Genomic DNA, 12,193 nt, shown 5'->3' on the forward strand with positions numbered 1-12,193 from the left:
TTGCAGTTTGGGTGAAATGATTTGCTCAAGGACATAAGGGATCGTTGGTGGGAGAAGTGGGATTTGAACCCTGCCTTTCCTGGTTCTTAGCCCGCTGCTCTAACCACGAGGCTGCTACTCCACTCTGCCAGTCTGCTCTAATTAAGCCCTAATTAAGAGGACTGGCTGAAGAGGGAGGGAGCTCTAGGCCTGCTCTGCGGAAATGATAGGGGATCATTAAATAGTTTGCTTTTGCATGCTCAATTGCTGCCAGCCTGTTGGCAGTGCATGCATGATATTTTTTTTTTTGTAGGCAGGTTGAAAGTGCACAAACTGCCGACGAGTTTGTCTTTCTCTGACTGAGCTGTTTCCAGTGGCAAAGCAGGCACCGGGGGCGGTCTTCCCCCATCTTTGGTGTCAATATTAAATAGGAGATGCATCAACCACCCACTTGAGTTGTTTTTTTTCCCCCTCTCCTTTGGTCCACCTCTCACGTGTTCACGCTGTGGCCCATTGCTGCTATCACGTGTGCAGAAATTAAGTTACCACTTACACTTAAGTCAGACTTTCCTTCCTGCCCACCAGATCAGTTATCTCTCACCTTAAACGTCTCAAGTTATTCTTGGCCCATATTGATTAGTTAAGTTGGTTTTTTTTTTTGCTTCTGCCAATGTGAATATAGATATCCTCACTCTTTGTTAAACTCCTAGGGAAGAGTATTATGCAAATTTATACTTTGGGGTAATTTTTATAATAGCCTGCATAGATGCCAAATCAAATATCCGCCTACGTTACATCAGTTTTGAAAATAAAAATATGCGCCTGTGTCTCATGTGAAAATTATCCCGCCAAAACTATCGGCCCACTTTTACACCTGCTGATTGGTGTGCAGAATTTTTTTTTCAGGAAAATTTAACTACACGTGAACATTGGATGTTTTTGTACAACATGTCTTCAATCTTTTACTACGGAAAAAAATCTTACTAACATTCTCTTCTTTCAAGAGTCTGTTAAGTGTGTGTGATGTCATAAATAGGAGAACACGCAGGCTGTACTTTACATCCTGTTTGAAGTGTAGAGAGAATCAAGGTATGAAAAGTAGTTTTGGTTTGTACGCTAGATATGAACTGGATGAAAGTGCATCTTTAAAATCGTCGGCTCAGTATGCTGCAGCAGTCAAAAAAGCAGACAGAATGTTGGGAATTATTAGAAAAGGAATGATGAATAAAACGGAAAATGTCATAATGCCTCTGTATTGCTCCATGGTGAGACCGCACCTTGAATACTGTGTGCAATTCTGGTCGCAGCATCTCAAAAAAGATATAATTGCAATGGAGAAGGTACAGAGAAGGGCTACCAAAATGATAAGGGGATGGAACAGCTCCCCTATGAGGAAAGACTAAAGAGGTTAGGACTTTTCAGCTTGGAGAAGAGATGGCTGAGGGGGGATATGATAGAGGTGTTTAAAATCATGAGAGGTCTAGAAAAGGTAGATGTGAATCGGTTATTTACACTTTCGAATAATAGAAGGACTAGGGGGCACTCCATGAAGTTAGCATGGGGCACATTTAAAACTAATCGGAGAAAGTTCTTCTTCACTCAACGCACAATAAAGCTCTGGAATTTGTTGCCAGAGGATGTGGTTAGTGCAGTTAGTGTAGCTGGGTTCAAAAAAGGATTGGATAAGTTCTTGGAGAAGAAGTCCATTAACGGCTATTAATCAAGTTTACTTATTTATTTATTTATTTATTTAACACTTTTTTATACCGACCTTCATAGTAAATAAACCATATCGGATCGGTTTACATAAAACAAGGGTATAACAGAAGCAATAAATAAAAGTAATTAACAAGAAAAGAGAATAAGATAAAGTTACATTTAACAAGGAGTAAAAAACTTGGGAAGCTTAAGAGCTGGAAGGAAGTTAAAGGCCAAAAAATAATTAAAGAAGCATAGTCCAAAAGGAATTTGGATTAATGCAAAAGATGCTTTATTCAGTAAGTGCCAGAGTTCTTCGTTTGAATGGATGTAGGACTTTAATCTTCTACGTCCAAGTGAGGAAAAAGAAGACTAAGGGTTGTCTGGAGGATCATCGAAGGCTTGGTGGAATAGCCACGTCTTAAGTTTTTTTCTGAACGTAGTGAGACAGGGTTCTAGTCGGAGGCTTGAAGGAATGTTGTTCCAAATAGAAGGACCTGCTATTGAAAAAGCTCGGTCTTTGGTCGAGGAAAGGCGTGAGGCTTTAGTTGGGGGGTAATTCAAAGTACCTTTATGATTATCTCTAATTGGCCTATTGGAGGAATGAAGTTTGAAGGGTATTTCAAGGCTGAGATGGAGTTGGTGATGGATGGATTTATGTATTAGGGTAATTGCTTTGTAAAGGATTCTGAAATTTACCGGTAGCCAATGTAAGTTTCTGAGGATGGGTGAGATGTGATTTCCGCGGCTGGTGTTGGTCAGTAATCTCGATGCAGCATTTTGAATCATCTGAAGCGGTTTAATGGTCGATTTGGGTAGGCCAAGGAGGAGGGCACTGCAATAGTCAATCTTGGAGAATAACAACGCCTGGAGTACTGTTCTGAAATCTTTGAAAAAAAGAAGTGGCTTGAGTCGTTTCAGAACCTGGAGTCTGTAAAAACAGTCTTTGGATGTAGTATTAACCATTTTCTTAAGGTTTAGTCTATTATCGAGAATTATTTATTTATTTATTTATTTATTTATTTATTTTTATACCGAGTTTCATGATAGGCATCACATCAACCCGGTTTACAAATAACAAGGAGTGTAAAGCATAACGTAACGTAAAAAACAATATTTTCAGTAAGAACCTTGAACTTTAAATACAGTGAATCAGAAAAAGGGAGAGGGAAAGTTACAAAAAACAAGGAAAATAAACTTGGGATGGAAGGGGAGAAATTGAACAGCACAATATTTACATTTCAGCCTATTGATACATTAGAATAGCAAGTGAAAAAATAAGACTATGAAACGGTACATAGGTAATCAAATGAATAAATATGACACAGTTGTGAATGGTAGTAGTATGATAAATATTCAGCAGGAATTAGTGAGAGAGGGTTTGAGGTTGGTTGATTCGTGTTTACATTCCATTATTGCATACGAGTTAGTGCTAGTGAGAGGAGGTTTTATTCAAGGCTTGGAAATGCTTTTTTGAAAAGCCAAGTTTTTAGTCTTTTCCTAAATGTTAAAGAGCATGGCTCTTGTCTCAAATCAGGTGGGATCGAGTTCCAGAGAGCTGGACCTGCTGATGAGAAGGCTCTGAGACTCAAGGATTTATGTTGGTAGGTTTTGGCCTTTGGAATTTGGAGTGACTCTTTGTAGTGTTCCCTGATAGGCCTGGCGGAGGTGAATTTTTTAAGTGGTATTTGTAGGTCGAGTTGCGTGTGTTGGTTGATAGTTTTGTAAATGATGTTAATGGTTTTGTACATGATTCTATAGTGGATCGGAAGCCAATGGAGGTTTTTGAGAATAGGTGAAATGTGGTCAATTTTCCTGGAATTTGTAAGGACTCTGGCTGCAGAGTTCTGAACCATTTGTAAAGGTTTGGTGTAAGAAGCTGGGAGGCCTAATAGTAATGAGTTGCAATAATCTAGTTTGGAAAAGATTATTGCTTGCAAGATTGTTCTGAAGTCCTGAGTGTGAAACAGCGGTTTTATTCTTTTCAGGATATGTAATTTGTAGAAGCAATCTTTGGTGGTTTGGTTAATGAATGTTTTGAGGTTGAGACGATTGTCTAGGATGGCTCCTAAGTCTCTTACGTGGGTTGTTTGAAGGAGTGTGGGTGGTTTAGGAAGTGTGTTATTGTTTTCCGGTGATATGAGCAGGAATTCTGTTTTCGAAGCATTGAGTACAAGGTTTAGACTGTTGAGGAGAAGTTTAATTTCTAATAGGCAACTGTCCCAGTATTCCATTGTTTTTGAGATTGATTCTTTTATAGGGATTACGATCTGTACGTCGTCTGCAAAAAGGAAATGTTTCAGGCTTAATTTTGTAAGTAGTTGGCAGAGTGGTAGCAGGTAGACATTGAAAAGGGTGGGTGAAAGTGATGATCCTTGCGGCACTCCTCTATTAGAAGGGTGGTATTGGGATTCTTTATTATGAATTTTGACTCTGTATCCTCTGTTTTCTAGAAATGTTTTGAACCAGTTTAGTGTGGCACCTGTTAAACCAATGTTTGCCAGCTGTTTTAGAAGAAGGGCGTGGTTGACGGTGTCAAAGGCCGCCGAGAAGTCAAGGAGGATTAGTAAATATGCTTGGCCTTTATCAATACCAGAGAGTAGGTAGTCCATGAGTGAAATTAGTAGCGTTTCGGTGCTTGCGGCTTTGCGAAAACCATATTGGTTTGGGGACAGAATACTGTGGTCCTCTAGGTAGTTGGATAGTTGGGTGTTTACCAGTTTTTCCATGATTTTAGCTATAAATGGTAGGTTGGAAATAGGGCGGAAGTTGTTGGGATCACATGCATTTAGATTTGGTTTTTTTAGCAGTGGCTTGATTGAGGCAGTTTTTAGGTCATCTGGGTAGATGCCATGTGATAAGGAGCAGTTTATAATATCTGCTAGGGTTTTTGCTATTGTGTCCGGGATAAGAAGAAGCATTTTGGTAGGGATTTGATCAAATGGGAGGGATTTGATTTGGTAGGGATTTGATCAAATTACTCCTAGATCTCTCACCTGCTTATGAGTGATGAATGTGTTGTGAGGGAATGGTATGGGAATATTTTCTTCATTTGCTGAGATGAGGAGGAGCTCCGTCTTTGAAGAGTTAAAGACCAGATTTAATCTATTGAGGAGGTTAGTGATAGATATAAGGCAGTTATTCCAGTGGGAAAGTGCTTTTGAAATAGATTCTGTAATAGGAATAAGAATCTGTACATCGTCTGCATACAGATAATGAATTAAATTAAGGTCAGATAGCAATTGGCAAAGGGGTAGGAGGTAAATATTAAAAAGGGTTGGGGAAAGGGAAGATCCTTGTGGAACTCCTAAATTGGATTTTGTTAATGGCGATTCTTTGTTGTTGATTTTAACTTTAAAGGATCTATTGTAGAGGAAAGATTTGAACCAACTATGGGCAGATCCTGAGATACCAATGTCTGTTAGGCGATCCAGAAGAATGGAGTGGTTGACGGTGTCAAACGCCGCGGAGATGTCTAACAGGATTAATAAAAAGGAGTAGCCTTTGTCAAGACCCATTATAATATGATCTGTAAGTGAGATGATGAGGGTTTCCGTGCTGCGTGCTTTGCGGAAGCCATATTGTGAGGGGTGTAGGATATTTTGATCTTCCAGGTATTCTGAAAGCTGGGTGTTTACCAGCTTTTCTGTTATTTTGGCTAAAAATGGCAAATTAGAGATGGGTCTGAAATTGGTAGGTACATTAGGGTCTAGATTGTGTTTCTTGAGAAGGGGTTTGAGTGACGCAGTTTTTAGGCTGTCAGGGTAACTTCCTTGGGTTAAAAAGCAATTTATGATACTTGTTAAAGGTTTAGCAATCGTATTTGGAATGAGAAGCAGGAGAATAGGGAATAGCCACTGCTATTAATTGCATCAGTAGCATGGAATAGACTTAGTTTTTGGGTAATTGCCAGGTTCTTGTGGCCTGGTTTGGCCTCTGTTGGAAACAGGATGCTGGGCTTGATGGACCCTTGGTCTGACCCAGCATGGCAATTTCTTATGTTCTTAATAAACCCTGTAGGTGCCTCAAGCAGGCACACAGTTGCCCTGGAGTGGGGTGTACCGATGACCCTTCTCTTCTGGCTTGGACAGATTAATGACTGTAGATAAAGACCAAAGGGGTGCATCCAGTCTGCTCAGCAAGTTGCTTAGGGCAGTAGCTCCCACTCTGGGCAGGTAACGCCCATGCAATAATGTTAACTTTCCTCATTTCCATTCTCTAGCCAGCAGGGATCCCTCTGTGTTTGTCCCACGCCCTTTTGGGCTCCATTCCCACATTCTTGTCTTCACCACCTCTTCCGGGATGGCATTTCCTGCATCCCCACCCTTTCCCTGGAAATTTTGTTTGTTTCTGACATTGCTCCTGTGTCTTCCATGTTCTCGCATCAAACCCCTAGAGCCTTCATACCCCTGAGTGCTTGGTCTAGAGGATCCCTTCCTCTGCAAATGATCTGCATCGTGTGCATTGTTTATACATTCGAGGTGCTTGAATGGCTCTGTCATGGCCCTGCATGCCCCTCCCCTCTTGGTCTTTCCTCTCTTCTAGGGGAGACATATTTAAGACCTTTAATCTTATCTCATATGCCTTTTGGTGTAGACCTTGCATCATTTTGGTGGCCTTTCTTAGTATCCTCCGGAACTGGACGTGCTATTCTGGGCGAGGTTCCACCAGAGGCGACATCACCTCCCGTTTTTCTACTTCCTGTGCCTCTCTCTCCGTACACCCAGACATCCCTCTGACGCCGGCCACCCCTTTATCACACTTGTTTGCTACCTTGAGAGGATCGGACACGAGCACTTCTGTCCCGGAACGATGCACACCAATATGTCACCCTCCCCGTCGTGCGCCGCTCCCTCGCATTTACGCAATCCAAAAGCATGACTTATTTGCAGCCGTTTTAAACCCCTCCTGTGTCGTCTTTTGTCTGAATGGGAGTGTGTGTGTGTGTGGAGGGGGGTTGTCTTCTATGTTTCATTTAAACTATCGACTACTTTCGCCCCCTCAGACCAGGTTGATGCATACGGTGATGGCGACAAGCAGGGAGTAAAAAAGAAAGGGTGAGTTGTTGGGCTGAGGTTATCTGAGGGGAAAAATATCCCACACGCATGAGTCGTTCCTTCAAATGGTCGCCTATGCTGCCCTGATTAAAAAGCAAGAAAAAAAAAAGAAGATAAGTGTTAGAGGAGGTTTAATGGCACCGTGAGTGGCATCGAGTGCTTGGCTGTGGTGGAAAGCGCTGAGACCTTTTCGTCCATTACCGGCCAGTGAAAGAGAGTACTTAGAAAGGTGGGTGATTCAGCGGGCGCATTGTCTCCCACCAGTGCCGCGCGCGAGCTTAACTCATGTCATTCAGCTGCCGGGCAGAAACAGGACAGGAATGGTGCCAAAACCCCCTTTCCCACCGTGAAAAATGAGTGTTGGTGTGGGGCGGGGGGGGGGGGGGAGATTGCTTGGGCATCTGTGGAAATAATGTGGGTGGGTGTTTGTTCTGCGTCAGCGACTCAGTCTGTGGTTTGAGGGGTGTAGTGGAGGAAGGTTTGTATGTGAACATTTTGGAAGAGCATTTAGAGAGCACTGCTGCCTGCTAGCTTTTTTTTTCCAGGTTGAAACATTAAGAAAATTCTTCCTGGTGCTAAAAGTTTCTCTTCTAGTGCTCGCTGCGTGCTGCCAGTCCTTTACCTAGTGGGCAGTTCAGAAACAGCGAACTGCAGCAAGGCAGAATGTATTTTGGGCCTGTCACAGAGTTTACGTTTTGGCTGGGACTAACCTTGAGACTGTCTGCAGTGACCCCCACCCAAAATTCACGTTTTGAAGAAATGTTTCTAATGATTTCAGGCCTGTCTAGCAGCTCCAGCCCCCCTTCTGCTAATCCCAAAGAGGAATGCTGGAATAGGTTTCTATCTTTTTTTTTTTTTTTTTCCGATTCCTTTTGAAGCTTAGCCTGCGTTGTTGTGAAGTTCTGAGGCAAGAAGGCATCCAGCAGTGCCCCACCACCAACAGGCTGGACCGAATTGTTAGGATGTGCACAATGAATATGCATGAAATATATTTGCATACATTTGATATAAGAAGGGTAGTCTGCATGATCGGTTTACCTTGAACACCAGACCTGTTGTGGGAGCCTTGAGGTCCAGAGTGCAGAATAACTTGCATACAGCCTAAGTTGGCTGCAGGAGTACTTAAGCCACTATTTATGTATTTATTTAAAAAATTTTGTATACCGTCATTCGTGAAAATAATCATAACGGTTAACAGAAGGTCACATAGAACACGAGGTATACATAAAAAATTATAAATACAATAACATTCTTACATTAAAAGGGAAGGGAGACAATTTTTTAAAAAAACAGAATAGGCATAAAGACAAGCTTTAGATCTTAATATGGTATTATTATTAGTCTTCTCCTAGATAGGCTGATATCCAACCCCCAGCTCGCCCTTCTCAGCCACTACTCTTCCGGCAGATGGTAGGCCATGTTTGGTACAGCAGGAAAGGGAGGGAAGGGCCCCTGGGGGCAATGGTCGTTCGGACACACGTGCAGATCGGCCACTGTGGAACTTCGGGACTCCTCTGATGCAGCTTTCCCGGCACTGCTGGAGCAGGGGAGTGGAGCAGACCACTCCAGGCTCTCCTCAGCAACCTCGTAGCGACTCCTGGGAACTCAGCAGCAGGAACAGGAACCAGAGGGCCCTCGAGGAGAGCGAGGAGTGGGAATTCATGGCCGGTTTATGATCATGCACAAGGCGTTTTGTAAATCTAAAGGCAGGTAAAAGGGTGGGGCGGGGGGAAGCAGGAAAGGCCCCCTCTAGATATAGAATCACAGAGGCACAATAGATCAACTTTTGCCCCTGGAGGAGGGTTCCCTTTCAGGGAAGGAGGAACCAGAATCCCTGGCCGAGTTCCCAGGAGGAAAGGGGGAGCCAATGGAACTGATAACCAGTACAGCTGTGAGGCTTTTTAGAAATGAGGAACTCCTGGCAGCTGATCTCCGAGGTGAGTTGGTCCTTAAAATTTGAGCGGAAGTAGCCAAAGCCAGAAGGGCCTTAAGGAGACCCAATTCTAACAGGCATTTGAAAGCCACCAAAGGCCTTTCCAGTCTCAGCCAGATCAGAAATGCAGGGAGCTGAGTGGGAATGCCCTAATGCAACATTCATTGGAAAAACGGCATCCTCTGCAACAAGAGAGGGATCGGTTGTCCAGGGCACCGAGGGTGGATGCCGCAGTCGCAGCAGTGACTGACGAGCCAGGATTCCGGTAGAAATCTGAGCGGCACTTAGAGATCTGCAGGGTAGAAAGGTGGAGTCCGCCTTGAAGTGGCTAGCCCCTCACTTCAAGCAACTGTTTGTGGAGGTAATGTGGCAAGAGCGCTAATTCTATGGATGCAGCGGTCTCCTTGGTAAGAGGACCTGAGGACGTCCGATCCAGTGGCACCGAGACAGCACAACTAGTCAACAGTGACATTTGTAGCAGGCAACCCTGTATGACTTAGCCAAGCAAGTGTCCTTGACAATTATGGCCAAGAGGTGCCTGTTATGATTGATAAATTGGGCAGCAAATTCTGTCTCTAAAGCAAGATTGGGCAGACTCCCATTCAAAGGAAAGCTGTTCAGGGAGGAGCTTGAGAGACGTGTAAGGCTAGGAGGAAATCAAGCCATGGAGAGTGCCCGAGGACACTGGCAGAACCAGTACCAGAGGAGCCTCCACTAGGGCTTGGTTAAAGAGTATAAGCAATATAGACCGAGCAGGCCTCTTGCCCAGCAGAAATCTAGACTGCTAGGCTAGGTGCTGCCCTTTCAAGGACGTAGGTACAGTGGCACAGATAAGGACTCTGGGGGGGGGGGGGGGGGGGGTCCCTGCAGTAAACAGGAGCGCCTAGTGATGGTGGGCAGCGCCACTTCTCGATCCCACTATTAGAAGGAAGGCTACAGCAATATTACAAGAAGTGGACCCTGTATTACAGGGAATCAGTGCGTCCTAGAAGTAATCCAGTGGGGACATGCCCTGGAATTAAAAACCCCATTAAAGGAAGCATTTGTTCAGTCCCCATACAAAAGGGCACAAGAAGGAAGCAGTGCAGACAACAGTAGACAAATCACTTTATTTACAGGCAGTGATGCTAGTTCCTATACAGAAGAGAGGGAAAAGCAGATTCTCAGTTTACTTTGTCATCCCAAAGAAAGATGGGATATTTCAACTGGTCTATAAGGGTAAACCAGTCAGTTCAGGTACCCCACTGCCGCTTGAAAACATTGAGGACATTATCACAGCAGTAAGAAAAGAGGAATTTCTGTCCGAAGCCTACTTTCACATTCCAATCAGAAAACAGCACCAGAAGTATCTACGATTTGCAGTTTTAGGAAATCATTACTAGTTCAGGACTTTACCATTCAGCCTAGCAACAGCCCTAAGTACTGTAATGGTAGTGGTAGCAGTCTCCCTGCTCAAGGAGGGGAAAAAGGATTCACCCATATCTGGATGCACTCAGCCTAAAGACAGACAGTTTAAGCTTCCAGAGGGTAGATCCAGAAGAGTGGTAGCTGGCAAGATGAAGCCTTGAACCAATAGTAGCCAGATGGTGGTGCCCCCAGAAACCAAGAACTTCAAGACAAACCACTTCTTCAGCAGAAGAAGAAAATGGAGATGCTGGGGGATAGACGCCCTGCACAGATTTGGCCCAGAGAAAGTCACCTGTATGTGTTCCCACCTTGGCCAATGATAGGAAAGGTACTAAAGAGGCTCGTGAATCTTTGGGTTGGTCATCACGGTAGCCCTAGATTGGGCAAGGCATCCATGGTACACAGAACTAGTAAGGTTCATAAGAGAGGAACGATCAGATTTACTCAGAACGAAGGGTTATTGTGCCAGAATCAATAACAATGGAAAACCCAGGATAATTTTGTCTTAAGGCATGGCTCTTGAAAGGAGAAATCTCAACAGAAGAAGGTACTCAAGGCAGGTAATAGTGACGCTGCTGAAAACAAGAAAGAATTCCACCTCATTAGCTTGTGCAAGAGTTTGGAAAATCTTGGGGCATGGTGTAGGAAGAAGGTTGTGGTTCAGGAAGGCACAAATACCGTCCATCCTGGATTTTCTCCAGGTGGGGCATGACCAAACGCTTAGCAGTAAATTTATTATGGCCTAGCCACCATAGCATCGTATAGGGGGCAAGCTGGAGGGATCTCCCTAGCAGTGCACTCGGATGTAGCCCAGTTCTTGAAAGGAGCAAGACATGTTAGACTACTGGTAGGATTGTTAGTTCCATCGTGGGACCTGGACTTAGTTTTGAGAGAGGCCCCATTCAGACCTCTTAATAGAGCCTCCATAAAAGATTTAATGCTAAAGACGGTACTATTGGTAGCAATATCTTCAGCTAGGAGGTTTTCAGAGTTGCAGGCACTGTCCTGCAGAGACCTCTAGTTCACTTTTTGCAGAGAAAAGGTCACTATCAGCACTGTTCCATCATTTTATTTATTTATTTATTTATTTATTTATTTATTTATTTATTTATTTTATACCAAACAACGTCGGGGCCAAAATAAGGATCTTCGATTCTTAGATTTTAGGAGGTGCTTGCTCAGATACCTGGAAGCTATAAGTGGATTCAGAAAGTCAGACAGATCTTTATATTATTTGCAGGTACTTCCATATAAATGCAAAGTGTCCTCAATATACATGTGCATCTCAATTAAAGAGAAAGTAGGTACCAGAAGACCTAAAAGCCCACGCCATGTGAGCACAAGCAGCCTCGGGAGCGAGTCCTGACAGACCAGTCTGGTGTCCACCCGAATAAGTGAACAGGGATCAAAAACATTAAAAAAAAAAAAAAAAGAGAATAAAAATAGTAAGAAAATTGGAAGCAAGGAGAAAGCCCTTTTTCCTTTTCTCTTCTTTTGCTCCCGTATAGCGTATGAAGGACGTGCATCCCAGGGAAGTAAGAGCGGAGGTTGTGCTCATTCCAGATTCATTTCTATTTCTTTTTTTTGCCATTAATAGTTATCGAGTTTCCAGGAAAAACATATCACTTAGCTTGGGCAATGAGAGCACCGACACCATCCCTGCTGCACTAAGTTATACAGGGAGGAGCATCAGGACAATCAAACTTGCTCTCTTCCTCCATCTGCTGGAACTGGGGATGAATCCCACTTCTCTGGACCGGTCTGTCAGGAATTGGTAAGAACTTAATTGACCTTTAGATGCTATCAGGATCCTCCATATTTTAGCTCTGAATACTGAAAAGATTTTGTGAGAGGGCTTTGTGCTTCCTAGATTGTTACCACCCTGTAAAAATAGACAGGGGGTGTTAAACCACTGCTGATAATTTAGACTGCGTGTTCTTGAGACCCGGAGGCTCTGGGTTCCCGGAATTGTTATAGTTTACGCTTCCAAGATTGTGGCAACTCTTTTTTTTCTTTTTTTTCTCGCAGTGTCTAAAAGCTGTGAAACAGTAGCTTGCAGTTTTAGCTCGCCTGTTTGCACGATGTAGAAGCTGAAATAGAAGCAGGTTTGTTAGAAAGC

The 12,193-nt window shown here is 43.5% G+C and overlaps 1 long non-coding RNA gene across 1 annotated transcript in view; it reads left to right on the forward strand.

Annotated features, from left to right (window-relative positions):
• Positions 1–11,842, forward strand: part of LOC115086735 — a 106,536-nt gene extending 94,694 nt beyond the window's left edge. The window contains exon 3 of the long non-coding RNA XR_003855322.1: positions 11,672–11,842. This is a non-coding gene — a long non-coding RNA (uncharacterized LOC115086735). The remainder of the gene's footprint in view (positions 1–11,671) is intronic.
• The last annotated feature ends 351 nt before the right edge of the window (positions 11,843–12,193 follow it).

The sequence above is a fragment of the Rhinatrema bivittatum genome, chromosome 3 (assembly GCF_901001135.1).
Source record: "Rhinatrema bivittatum chromosome 3, aRhiBiv1.1, whole genome shotgun sequence".
In the NCBI taxonomy this organism is placed as follows: Eukaryota; Metazoa; Chordata; class Amphibia; order Gymnophiona; family Rhinatrematidae; genus Rhinatrema; species Rhinatrema bivittatum.